This window comes from Macrotis lagotis, chromosome 1 (assembly GCF_037893015.1).
Source record: "Macrotis lagotis isolate mMagLag1 chromosome 1, bilby.v1.9.chrom.fasta, whole genome shotgun sequence".
NCBI classification, from domain to species: Eukaryota; Metazoa; Chordata; class Mammalia; order Peramelemorphia; family Peramelidae; genus Macrotis; species Macrotis lagotis.
The window spans coordinates 730,111,694-730,123,443 of NC_133658.1; the positions used below are offsets into that span (position 1 = coordinate 730,111,694).

General features: G+C 40.0%; 1 protein-coding gene across 2 annotated transcripts in view; it reads left to right on the forward strand.

Moving 5' to 3' along the window:
- Positions 1–11,269: 11,269 nt before the first annotated feature.
- The window catches only part of SLC7A1 (solute carrier family 7 member 1), a 68,187-nt gene continuing 67,706 nt past the window's right edge, over positions 11,270–11,750 (forward strand). The window contains exon 1 of one of the 2 annotated variants that reach the window (XM_074216135.1): positions 11,270–11,330. The gene's annotated coding sequence lies outside the window, so the exon portion shown is untranslated. The remainder of the gene's footprint in view (positions 11,331–11,750) is intronic. The other variant, XM_074216133.1, reaches the window with a different exon arrangement.

The following is an 11,750-nucleotide window of genomic DNA, read 5'->3' on the forward strand; positions in this document are numbered from 1 at the left end:
AACAGGAGATGTTTTCATCAAGGAGATCAAAAAAAGAAAGGTTGCTTTGGAAGGTTACCATCTGGCTAAGAAAATTATGCATGGAGCATGAGATATTTTGGACCATTGCTTAAAACACAGGTTATCACATGTTCTTTGGTCAGAGATGGATTGTATCTTACAAAATCACAGATATTTCAGTGTTGAAAGAAGTTGATCAGTCAACTCTAAGTGTTATCACCTGCAACAACATAGCTGTCACCACTCTTCTGTTAAAGACCTCTAGTAATGGAAAATACACTACTTTTGAAGACACTCCACTCTACTTTTTTTTTACAACTATAATTGCTAGGAAGTTTTTCTTGAGATCAAGCCCAAATTTATCTCTTTTTAACATCTACTCATTGCTTCTGAATTTCTGCCATTCCTTTCCAAAGGCCAATAAAAATATATTTTCTTATAGTCATGCAAAACTAATCAAAAGGGCTTTAAACTGAAAACAAAGGAAAATGAAGAAAACTCTACATGTGCCCACCAAACTAGAGAGATAGTTAAAAAAAATAGCTGCAATATAAGGAGAACAATGGTAAAATCATTTAGCAATTCACAGTGACAAATTCCAGAAAACAAGGCAAGAACAAAATTCATCGTCTTAACTATCCACATGTAAATTCTTAAAGTATGGGTAACAAATGAAAAAACTAATTCCGATCACTTGTTAAACTGACACAATAAATGCACATCCATCCTCCACTTGAAAAGTTCTTATTATGTCCTTGTCATTGGAATAAAATACAAGATTCCTCTGGTATTTGAAGTCCTTCAAATTCTTGCTCCATTTCCAAGATTATTATATAGTATTCCCCCTCTTATACTCTACTGCTATTTGTTCCACATGATAATCTACTTCCTATTTATTATTTTTTTAAATTTAAAAAAAAATGAGTTTTGCAAGGCAGTGGAGTTAAGTGACTTGCCCAAGGTGACCCAGCTAGGTAATTATTAAGCATCTGAGGCCAGATTTGAACTTCTGATTCCAGGGCTGGTGCTCTATCCACTGCACCACCTAGCTGCCCCCATGATTTGCTTTTGTATATGCTTTGTCCATCATTTCTATATTGCTCTTCCTTACCTCTGCTTCTTTGAGTCCCCATCTCTCTTTAAGGCTCAACTCAGGTGCTAGTTGCCACAAAAGCCTTTCCTGATTACCCTAGAAGTTGTTTGTGCTCGGCTCCCCCCTGCCCACCACATTATCTTGAGTGTGTATGTATGTATGTATGTATGCTATATATGCATATGCATATATATAAGACATATATGTATATGAATATATCTATCTATCTATTAGGGAAACAATGGTCACCAGTATATCCACAAGACAAGTTATACTTTTTATGACATATCTACTATCCACATATATATACTTATACATAATATGTATTTCTAGATATAATTTAGCCATATATGTGCATACAAACACACAATCATCACCATTAGTCAGTATGTCTTTAAAACTGTTATAACAGGTATAATTTTATTTGATCTTTTTTAACAAGGAAATATGACTGGTAGATCGAGAAATGCTATAGCTATAATTATGAGCTGATGAAAACCTAAGCAGTGGAATTGATGGATCAAAAGATATTCAGAGTTTTATAGCCTTTGGAGCATAGTTCCAAATTGCTCTACTGATGAATGGACCAGTTCACAACTCCACCAATTGAACATTTGTGTCCCAGTTTTCCCACATCTCCAACATTTATAAAAACATTAAAAAGGGGGAGGGGAGAAAGACCTATTTGTACAAATATATTTATAGCTGATCTTTTTGTGGTAGCTAAGAATTGGAAATCAAAGGAATGCCTACCAATTGGGAAATGGTTAAACAAGCTGTGGTTTTTAATTGTGATGGAATATTATTGTGCTATAAGAAATGACAAGCAGGATGATTTCAGGAAAACCTGGAAAGACTCACATGAACTGATGCAAAGTGAAATGAACAGAACCAGGAGTTTGATATATACAGTATCAGCAATGTTGTCTGATGAGGAATGGTAAAGGACTTAGCTATTTTCAGCAATACAATGATCCAAGACAAAGCCAAATGACTAATGATGGAGTTTACACTGCCTTCAGAGAAAGAACTGAGCTAGCTACAGATTTAAGTCACAAGATGGAGTTAGTTTGATTCAATTCCCACCACCAATCCCTTCAATTCCTTCATGATGTCACTCAAGAAATTCCTCTGACTCCCATTTGCCCCAGGATTAAATTTTTGTTTGGTTTTTTGAAGCTCTTCACAATCTAGCTCTAGCTTCTTTTCAGATTTATTATGCATGACTTTCTTCCACATATTCTATATTCCAGTAAAACTGGAGTGAAGATTACATGAAGGAGAATAATGTGTGATACTTGACTGGAATATTACAGGAAACTGAATCAAAGAATATGTAAAACAGAATAATATGCAATTTATATGTCTGAAAATTTTCAGTTATACTGGAATATAGAATATGCAAAATAGTCATGCACAATAAGTCTGGAAAATATTTTGCAATATGCAATAAGATCTGGAAAGAACTGAAATATCCTTTACATACTGAAATATAGACTATGTTAAGTAAGATATTATGAAGTAGTGTGCAATGTGCAAGTGCTGTTTTCTATACATGATATTTCAATATTTATTTCCATGCCTTTGTATAGACTATCCTTCTTTCTAGGTGGGAATACACCCCCCCCCCCACTTCCAATCTCTACACATTACTTTTGTTTTTTCTTTTTTTCTGAGTACATATTTTATTCACAATACACTATAAGGATTGTTTCCATAGGCATGTGTAGAAGGTGTCCCAAGCTGTGCTGTCTGGTCCTAGGACACTCTCTGGACATGAGTTGCTACTGGTCCTTCCCTTTCCATCAGGGAAAATAAGAAAAGCTCACACTTGCAAACCCTCTTGTTTTGTTTGCATACACTTGTTTTGTTTTTGTATATACACGGTGCCTAGCATTTTATGTGACACATAGTAGGCATAATAAATGCTTCTTGAATGTGTAAATAAATATTTTTGTATTTACTTTCCTAGGAATATATTCCCTTTAGTGATATCCCTATGGATATGCACAGTTTAGTGATTTTCTTGTATGTTTTCAAATCTGAGAAAATCATTTAACCAATCATAGTTCCCCTAGCAGTGCATTAGTGTGCCTGTCTTCATATAAGCTCTCCAATTTTTATCATTTTCATCTTTTGTCATTTTTGTTAGTCTGATGGGTATGAGGTTAAACAGCAAAGTTGTTTAATTCCTCTTATTATTAGATTTGGAATAGTTGTTTTTCAGTTGTTTCTGACTCTTCAGGACCAATTTGGAGTTTTCTTGGCAAAGATATTGAAGTATCTTCTTTTGCTTCTCCAGTTCATTTTAAAGATGAAAAAATTGAATCAGAGTAAAAGGACTTGTCTAGGCTCGTACAGCCAGTGTCTGAGGCTAGATATGATTGATCTCAGGAAGATGAGTTCTGACTCCAGTCCTGGTACTCTATCCACTGTACTTTCGAGCTACTGATTGGGGAATATTTCAAATTGTTAACAGTTTGTATTCTTTTTTGAAGTGTCTATATCTTTTGACTATTAGGAAATGTTACATATTTGAATCAGTTACTTATGTATCTTCATGTCATTCTTTAATTGATATAGTGTGAGGATTTATTTCCTACTCTTTTCAAATTTTACCTGCATTGTTTTTGTTCATGCCAAAAAATATTTTAATTTATGGCACCTAGCTCTCTAGCTGAGAATATTAGGAAAGGCTTCTTGTAAAAGTTGGTACTTGAGCCATATCTTGAAGGAAAAGAATTCTGTTGATGAAGTGAGGCAAGACTAAGTACATTCTAGAAATGGGAAAATAGTAAAAGTAGATACAGGAGATGAGTTTTGGTTGTGAGGAATAGAAAAAAAGTTTAATTTGGCTGGATTACTACAAAGAACTGAGTAATGTCCACTGAAACTATAAAGAGAATTTGTTAAGGTTGTGAAAAGCTTTAAAAGGTAATCAGAAGAGTTTATATAATATACAAAAGGCTTTGTAGGCTGAAGTGGAGAAGGGTTTCCTGTGAAAAAGCAGTTGCACATGGGTCAGTTGGTCCTGAGAACAGCGAATGCCATTCCAAAGGGGCTGGTGATGACCTCCCTTGAACTCAGCCCATCGAAAGCGAGTCTGGTTAAGATCCCTGAATCTTAAGTGGCAGAGACCAGTGCCTTGAGGTGTCCAACATGATAACACAAAGGATCCTGGAAATGCCAGAGGGAGCCCCAAGAAGAGTTCTCTTTATGAAGGGCATGGCCACCCTAGAATAGGTTCTCCCTGAGAGAAGGGTTCATGCCTTGGAAAACATTGTGGTTCCAGTGGCATGTGTGCAAAGATGGAAGGTTTGAAAAGAAAGGTCATACTGATGAATAGCTCATCAAGATTAGGATGCTCAGGTTGTCATATATTTCACCTCATAGCATGGACTAGTGCATTGCTCTGCAATGCCATTGGGCAATGGTGCTCTTATAGGAGAAATTGAAACCATAGCAAGAGACTGTTGCAGTATCCAGACCATCTCCAATCTCCTGTATCCTAAAAAATGAGGCCCTGGGATGAACAAGTCTCATAAAGGCAAGTGAGAAGAATGCCTTGCACAACATGCCCCTCATTATAATAAACATAATTGTGCAACTCATGCCACTAATCACTTGTTGAATGATGTAGCTTTCAATCTTCGGAAGTTCTAGTAGTAGGGAGCCACTAGAGTTTGACTGGGAAGTGATGTGATTAGATCTACACTTAACTGGGGCAGCTAGGTGGCGTAGTGGATAAAGCACCAGCCTTGAAGTCAGGAGTACCTGGGTTCAAATCCGGTCTCAGACACTTAATAATTACCTAGCTTTGTGGCCTTGGGCAAGCCACTTAACCCCATTTGCCTTGCAAAAAAAACCTAAAAAAAAAAAGATCTACACTTAACAAAAGTCATTTTGGCTGCCCTGTAGAGCTGAGAGACTTGGGAAGATGGTCAATTAAGAGGTCATAGTAATAAATGAAGAGGTGATAAGGACTAGAATTAATTAGGAGTCTACTATTCTGAGGTGGTAGCTTTAAGATAAAAGAAGGGGTGGAGCTAGAAATAGGAATATTCTGTCAGCTTCTAATTAGTCACTAATCTGACAGTACCACCTTGATTTTAAATATACTGTAATTCTAAGACATTTCTGATTTAGAAAGATACCTAAAATGACAGTTTTCTCATGCCCTTTAACCTGTCTCTCTGTTTAAAGAAAGTTTTAGGTAATATTTATAGGTCTCAAAGAAAGAAAATCAAAATATGTAACAATATATTTCTGGCTTAATTTTCTGAATAGATAAGCAACCTTATTCTTCTTGGAACTTTTTCCTCCTGGAATAAATGTTCACTCCCATACATAGATAATTTATTTTTGAATAGGAGATAGTGAGAGTGCCTCCCTGGAAATGAGTAGGATATTTGCCAGGAAGTGGATTCTAATCTAACATCTTGAGAGATAACCCCTAGATGGGTCAATAAGATTACTTTAGAAGTTGGAAAAGCCAAGATTTTATCTAGACCAGAAGTATTTTAGTTGTTTCATGTTAGCATCATTAGTTTTACCCTATCTTCCTTCAAACTTGGAAGTAAGGAAAGGACTTTTATTAGGCCAGAGTAGAATCTAATTTTATAATAATTTTCAGTTTTAAAAATAAGGCATTTAAAAAATGTTTTCATATTTTATATCTGGGATACTCAAAGAAGGGTGCATTCCAAAAAATAAGGAAGTTTAGAAGAGGAATGTGTTGAGGTGGTTTGGGCTTCTGTTTTGGACATGTTGAATTTGAAATGTTTCACAGCATCAGCTGAGTTTAAAATACTTTAAAAGGGAACATTCTTTTTGAAATCTCTACTATGCAATTGATGATATGGGCCTAAAGTTCAGAAGAGAGGGAAAGATGGTTATATGTGAATTCTGTAAGCTATCAACATAAAAAGATAATTAAACCCATGGGCACTGATGACAATGCCAAGAGAAAGAGTGTATATATGTATATGTGTGTGTGTATCCACACATGCATATTATACATATACATATGAAAAAGAGAAAGAGAGAGAGAGAGAGAGAGAGAGAGACTGCAGAAGACCCGGGGGAGAGCCTTGGGGAATTACCAGAGTTAGGGGACATAGTATGGTTGATGAACCAGAAGAAGAGATTGATATAGAATGATTAGATAGGTAAGAAGAGAACCAGAAGTGAGTGGAATCACAAGTGAGTGGAATCAGGACAAAATTGTGGCCAACAGTGCCAGATGGAGTAAATAGATCTAGAAAAATGGGGACTCAAAAAAGACCATCAAATTTAGGAATTAAGAGATTACTGATAACTATTTTTAATTCCTTAATCATCTATCCAATGAAATAACATTTTTTTAACCATTTAGCACAATGCCTTGTCTATAGTAGGCTATTAATAGATGATTGGTACTTTCTCTTTGCCTTCCTAAGAACAAATAAGCCATAACATCACCAAATAAGCTATTTGTTAACAATTGAATCAGAAATAGACACAGATATTTATTTCCAATAGTTTATCTGTGAGAATGACTAGTTGATTCAAACTGTCATGGTTACTGCCCATGAGCCTCTCTTCTCTTTTGAGAACAATCCTACACCATTTAGTTTATTTGGTATAGCAAATAATTGGTAAGAATCTTCAAGATAAAGGTTGTGAGCTTCATAAAGATGTCTTCTTCAATATTTTCTTTATTCTCAATCAATCAGTTTATCAAGCATCGATTAAACCAAGGCACTGTACTAAAGGTTGAGGACACAAGTAGCAAAACATAGTCCCTGCCCTCAAGGAACTTTTGATGTAATGGAAGAGACAACATGCCAGCTATATGCAGAATATTTAAGAAATAAGAGAATTTGGGAAAGGTTTCCTGTGGAAGATGAGACTTTAGTTAAAATTTAAAGGAAGCCAGAAAGAAAGCCAGTGGAACTGAGGAGGGAAAGTGTTCCAGGCTGGGAGACTGGATGAGTAGCCAGAAAAAAATGGAATCTTATTCAGTCCCTCTCTAGCTCTGACAGGAAAATAGACTAATGACTCTACATCTAGAGACCATGGTTACTCTCCAAGCTTTTCTGTGCTTAAAAGAACCTGTAATGATTTCTATAGAAGAGGCATTTGAAAATAGAGGTTACAAATTAGACCAATAAGAGTTCAAAACTGGGAGGAAAACTCGAGTCCTGCCTCTGGAAAATGCTAGCAGTGTGACTGCAAGTAAATCACTGCCTATATGTACAAAAATATTTATAGTAGCTCTTTCTGTGGTGGCAAAGAATTGCAAATTGAGGGGTTGCTCATTAATTGAGGAATAGTTGAACAAGTTACGGAATATATTTGATGGAGTACTATTGTGCCATAAGAAATGATAAGGGGTGTTTTTCAGAAGAACCATGACAAGACTTATATGAACTGATGCAAAGTGAAATGAGAAGAACTAGGAAATTATTTTGTATCATAACAACAATGCTGTAATGATGATCCATAGACTTGGCTATTCTGATCACATAAAAAATTGATATGTTGCTTGCCTCCTCAATGGGTGGGGGAAGAAGAGAGAATTTGAAACTCAAAATTTAAGAAGAAAAGAATACTAAAAATGTATATTATATGTATATATTCTATAGGATATATGCCCATATCTATAATATATATGGAAATATTTTACATTGAGAAGTAAAAAAAAAAAAGTAAGTCAGTAGTTCTCTTAGCTTCAGACTACTTACTTCCTCAGATGGGTGTTTTCAATTTTTATTGCTCCCCTTGTCGTTTAACTTTTCTGTAAATTTTGCTGTTCTATCAGTAAATATGACAGGAAATAAATTCTAGATTTTTCATGCATATGTACATATATACATAAGAAATTAAATAGAAATTTTCTTCTCCAAGGGCACATCAAAAATTTGGTAACACCATTGATTGAAAATCACTTAGGAGTTTCTGGAATATCTCAATTGTACTATGGGCATTTTGGACAATGGACTCGTTCGCTTTGGGATAACGTTAACCAGAGTTTTACAGCCCTCCTTCTCCAAGATTTAAGTTATAATTGGTGAAAGAGTTAATAAGCTTTCCAAGACATCTAATTTATTACTGGAGAATGAAATAGGCATTAGAAGATTGGAACTGAGTGTCAACAAAATAACTTAAAGGAACAGGATAAAGCTTAGATGTGAGGTCCCTAGTCCCAAAGTATATTTTCAACTTTGTTGAAAATGGATCTCAAAGTTATCTATCTTTTTGTCTTTCTTATGAACACAAGTAACCAGGGATCTTTTGAAATAGTAATGATTTACATTTTCTTTTGATTTTTTTTAACACCTTAATTTCTATTGGTTCCCTATTAAGCTGTAACTCTTAACAGAACCTCTCAGTTCTGTCATTTTTTCCCTTTCCTTTTATTTTTCCCCCCATTAGATTCAAAAAGTTTTCAACATTCATTTTTGTATGATTTTGAGTTCCACATTTTTCTGCTTCCCATTCTCCCCTCCCTTGGCAGTGAATAATCATGATATACGTTACACAAATATAACTATGTCATTTTCTTTTTGATCATCTTCCTAGGTGCTCAAGAACTAATAATACCTGGAATTTTGGTTGCTGGTTATTGTAGCCTAATAAATACTTGGAATATTACTGTTTTTATACTATATAATAAGGCTTTGATTCAATTCAGCAATTAATCAATCACTGACTTGATGTAGGAAATATATCCAGGTACTGAAGAAACAAAGAAAAAAAAATTTCCTGCCCTCTCAAAGCATCTGGAAATATCACTAGATATTCATTCAGCATGGTTTTTTAAAATTATTTATTTTCATCCATTATGCACATGCATATTTCCAAGTTACAAAATTTCCCTCCACCCTCCTTCCCACCCCTTTCCTCCCAGTAGGGAGGAGTCAGGTTAGCATTTTACATACATATTTTGTTAAATATGTTCACAAATATGTAATTTTTGGCATGAGGAATTAGGACTAAGGGAAGAGATACATAAGAGATAATTTTTATAAAGTGTTCATCAGATTCCAAAGGGTTGTGTGTGTGTGTGTGTGTGTGTGTGTGTGTGTGTGTGTGTGTGTGTGTGTTTTGTTTTTTGTTTTTTCCTCTGGTTGGAGATAATATAGTCTAAAACTAGTCTAATACAGTTGTCCTAGCTCTCTGGACTGCCTAGAGGAGCTGCTTTTATCAAGGTTGTTCATCTCATAATGTTGTTCTCTTGCTTCAGATCTTGTCATTCCATGCTTCCCTAGGTCTGACCAGTTATGGTTTCTTATAGAACAATAGTATTCCATAGTATTCATGTAGCATAACTTGTTTAACCATTCCCAATGATGGACAATCCCCTCAGGTTCTAATTCTTTGCCACTACAAAAAGAGCTGCTATGACTATTTTGAAACATGTAGGTCTTTTCCCATTTTTTTATAGTTTCTTCTAGAATTAGACCTAGAATTAGAATTGCTGGGTCAAAGGTGTGAATATTTTATTAGTTCTATATTAGTTCTATATTGTTCTCCAGGAAGGTTGGATCTGTTCACAATTCCACCAGCAATACATCGATGCCCCAATCCTCTCACAACCTCTCCAACATAGATCATCTTCCCTTTTTCTCATCGTGGCTAATCTTGTAGGTGTGAGATGATACTTTATAGTTGTTTTAATTTGCATTTCTCTAATCAATGATTTGGAGCATTTTTTTTCCTGTGATTATATACAGCTTTAATTTCTTCATTTGAAGACTGTTCACATCCTTTGACCATTTATCAATTGGGGAATGACTTGTGAACTTATAAATTTGATCCAATTGTCTATATATTTATATATTTTAGAAATGAGAGCCTAATTGAGACTCCCGGCTATGAAGCTTGTTTCCCAGCTTTCTACTTTCCTTCTAATTTTGGCAGCATTGATTTTATCAGTGCAAAACCTTTTTAATATAGCCAAAATCATTTAATTTGCAGTTTATAAGATGCTCTAATGCTTGTTTGGTCATAATTTTTTCACTTTTCATAGATCAGATAGATAAAATATTTATTGGTCTATTAATTTATCTATAGTGTCACTCTTTATAAATTGTCTAAATCTTGTCCTCATTTTGACCTTCTTTTGGTATAGGGTGTGAGATGTGGGTCTATGCCTGGCTTTGGCCATACTATTTTCCAGGTTTCCCAACAATTTTTGTCCAATATGAGTTCTTATCCCAGAAGCTGGTGTCTTTGGGTTCCTCAAATAGCAGAATGCTGTTGGCATTTCCTGCAGCATGCGTTTATTAAACTTTTCCTTAGAAGTCTAGTAAGTGTTGAACACGTCCGCCAAAGCAGCAAGCATTAAGCGCCTCCTCTGCTTACAGAGCTTATGCTACAATGCAAACAATAGACGCAGGGCAAGCAATATGAGGGAGAAATAGGAAATCATTCAAGGGGGAGGCTGAGGCCTCGCTCGGCAATACAGAGCTTCAAAGAGAAGACAGTGCGGAGTCGAACTGGTTCCCCAGGGGTCCAACTGAGGGGAATGTCAGGGTGGCAAGTGGAGAGGGGGGCCTGGGAGCTACGGACGCGCCAGGCGCTGGGAGTCGGGGGAAGGGGGCGCGCGGACGAGGTGAGCGGGCAGCATCCCTGTGCGTGCCCCCCACCCGCTGCGGCACCGCATTCGGGGCGCGCTTTCGGCCCCGGCGCCTCTGATGGGGCACGGTTGAAAAGGGCGGTGGGGTGCCCCGGGGCGGTGGGGTACCCGGGCGGTGGGGTGCCCCGGGCGCCCGTGCCGCTGCGCGCCCTGCAGGCGCCGGGCCCCGTGCGGGCACCGCGGGAGGGCGGGCGGAGGCGCGGCGGCCCGGGCGGAAGCGGGCGCCCCGGCCCGGCCCAGCGCGGGTCTCGGGCGGAGCCCCGCAGCCCCGCGCCCCGCCCCGCCCCGCAGCCCCCCTCCCCGGCTCCCCTCCCGGGCTCGCGCCGACGCGGCCATTGGAGCCGGGGCTCGGTGACGTCGCGCCGGCGGGCCCGCCTGGGGCAGGGGCGTCGGGCCAGGAGGGCGGGCCGGAGCTGCGCGGTCGGATAAACCGGCGCCGGAGCCCCACCTCCGGCTTCATTCAGCCCAGCGCGGGGGACCAGGAGGCGGCGCCCAGCCCCGAGGTGTCCGCGCAGCAGCCGGCCCAGCCCGCCCGGGACGCCCCCGCCCAGCCCGCCCGGCCCCCGCCGCCCCGCGCCCTCCCGCCGCCCGGCCGGCCGGCTCCCGACAGCCGCGGTGAGTGCCCCGCGCCCCCGCCCCGCCCCGCCCCGGGCTCCCGGGTGGGCCGGGGCCGGAGGACGCGGCGCGGGGCGGCCGGGGGACGCGGCGCGGGCGGCGGGGGCCGGGCCGGGCCGGCGGGGATGCGCGGCAGCGCGGGCCCCACACGCGGCTCGGCGCCGCGGAGTCCATTTTGCTTCCTTAAAGGAGCAGCGTGGTGCATGATGCAATAGTGATCCCGAGGCCGCGTGGACAGCCCGCGCCTGCCGCTCCGGGCCCGGCCCCGGCCCCGGCCCCGGCCCCGGCCCCGGGGGGGAGGCCGCGGGGGGCCCTTCCTCCCCGCCACGAGGCCCGCGATGTGTCAGCAGCCGCGCCGTCGGGGCCGCCCCATCAGGTGGGCGGCCCTCCGGGGGAGGTGTGGGGCCCCCGCGGCCCCGG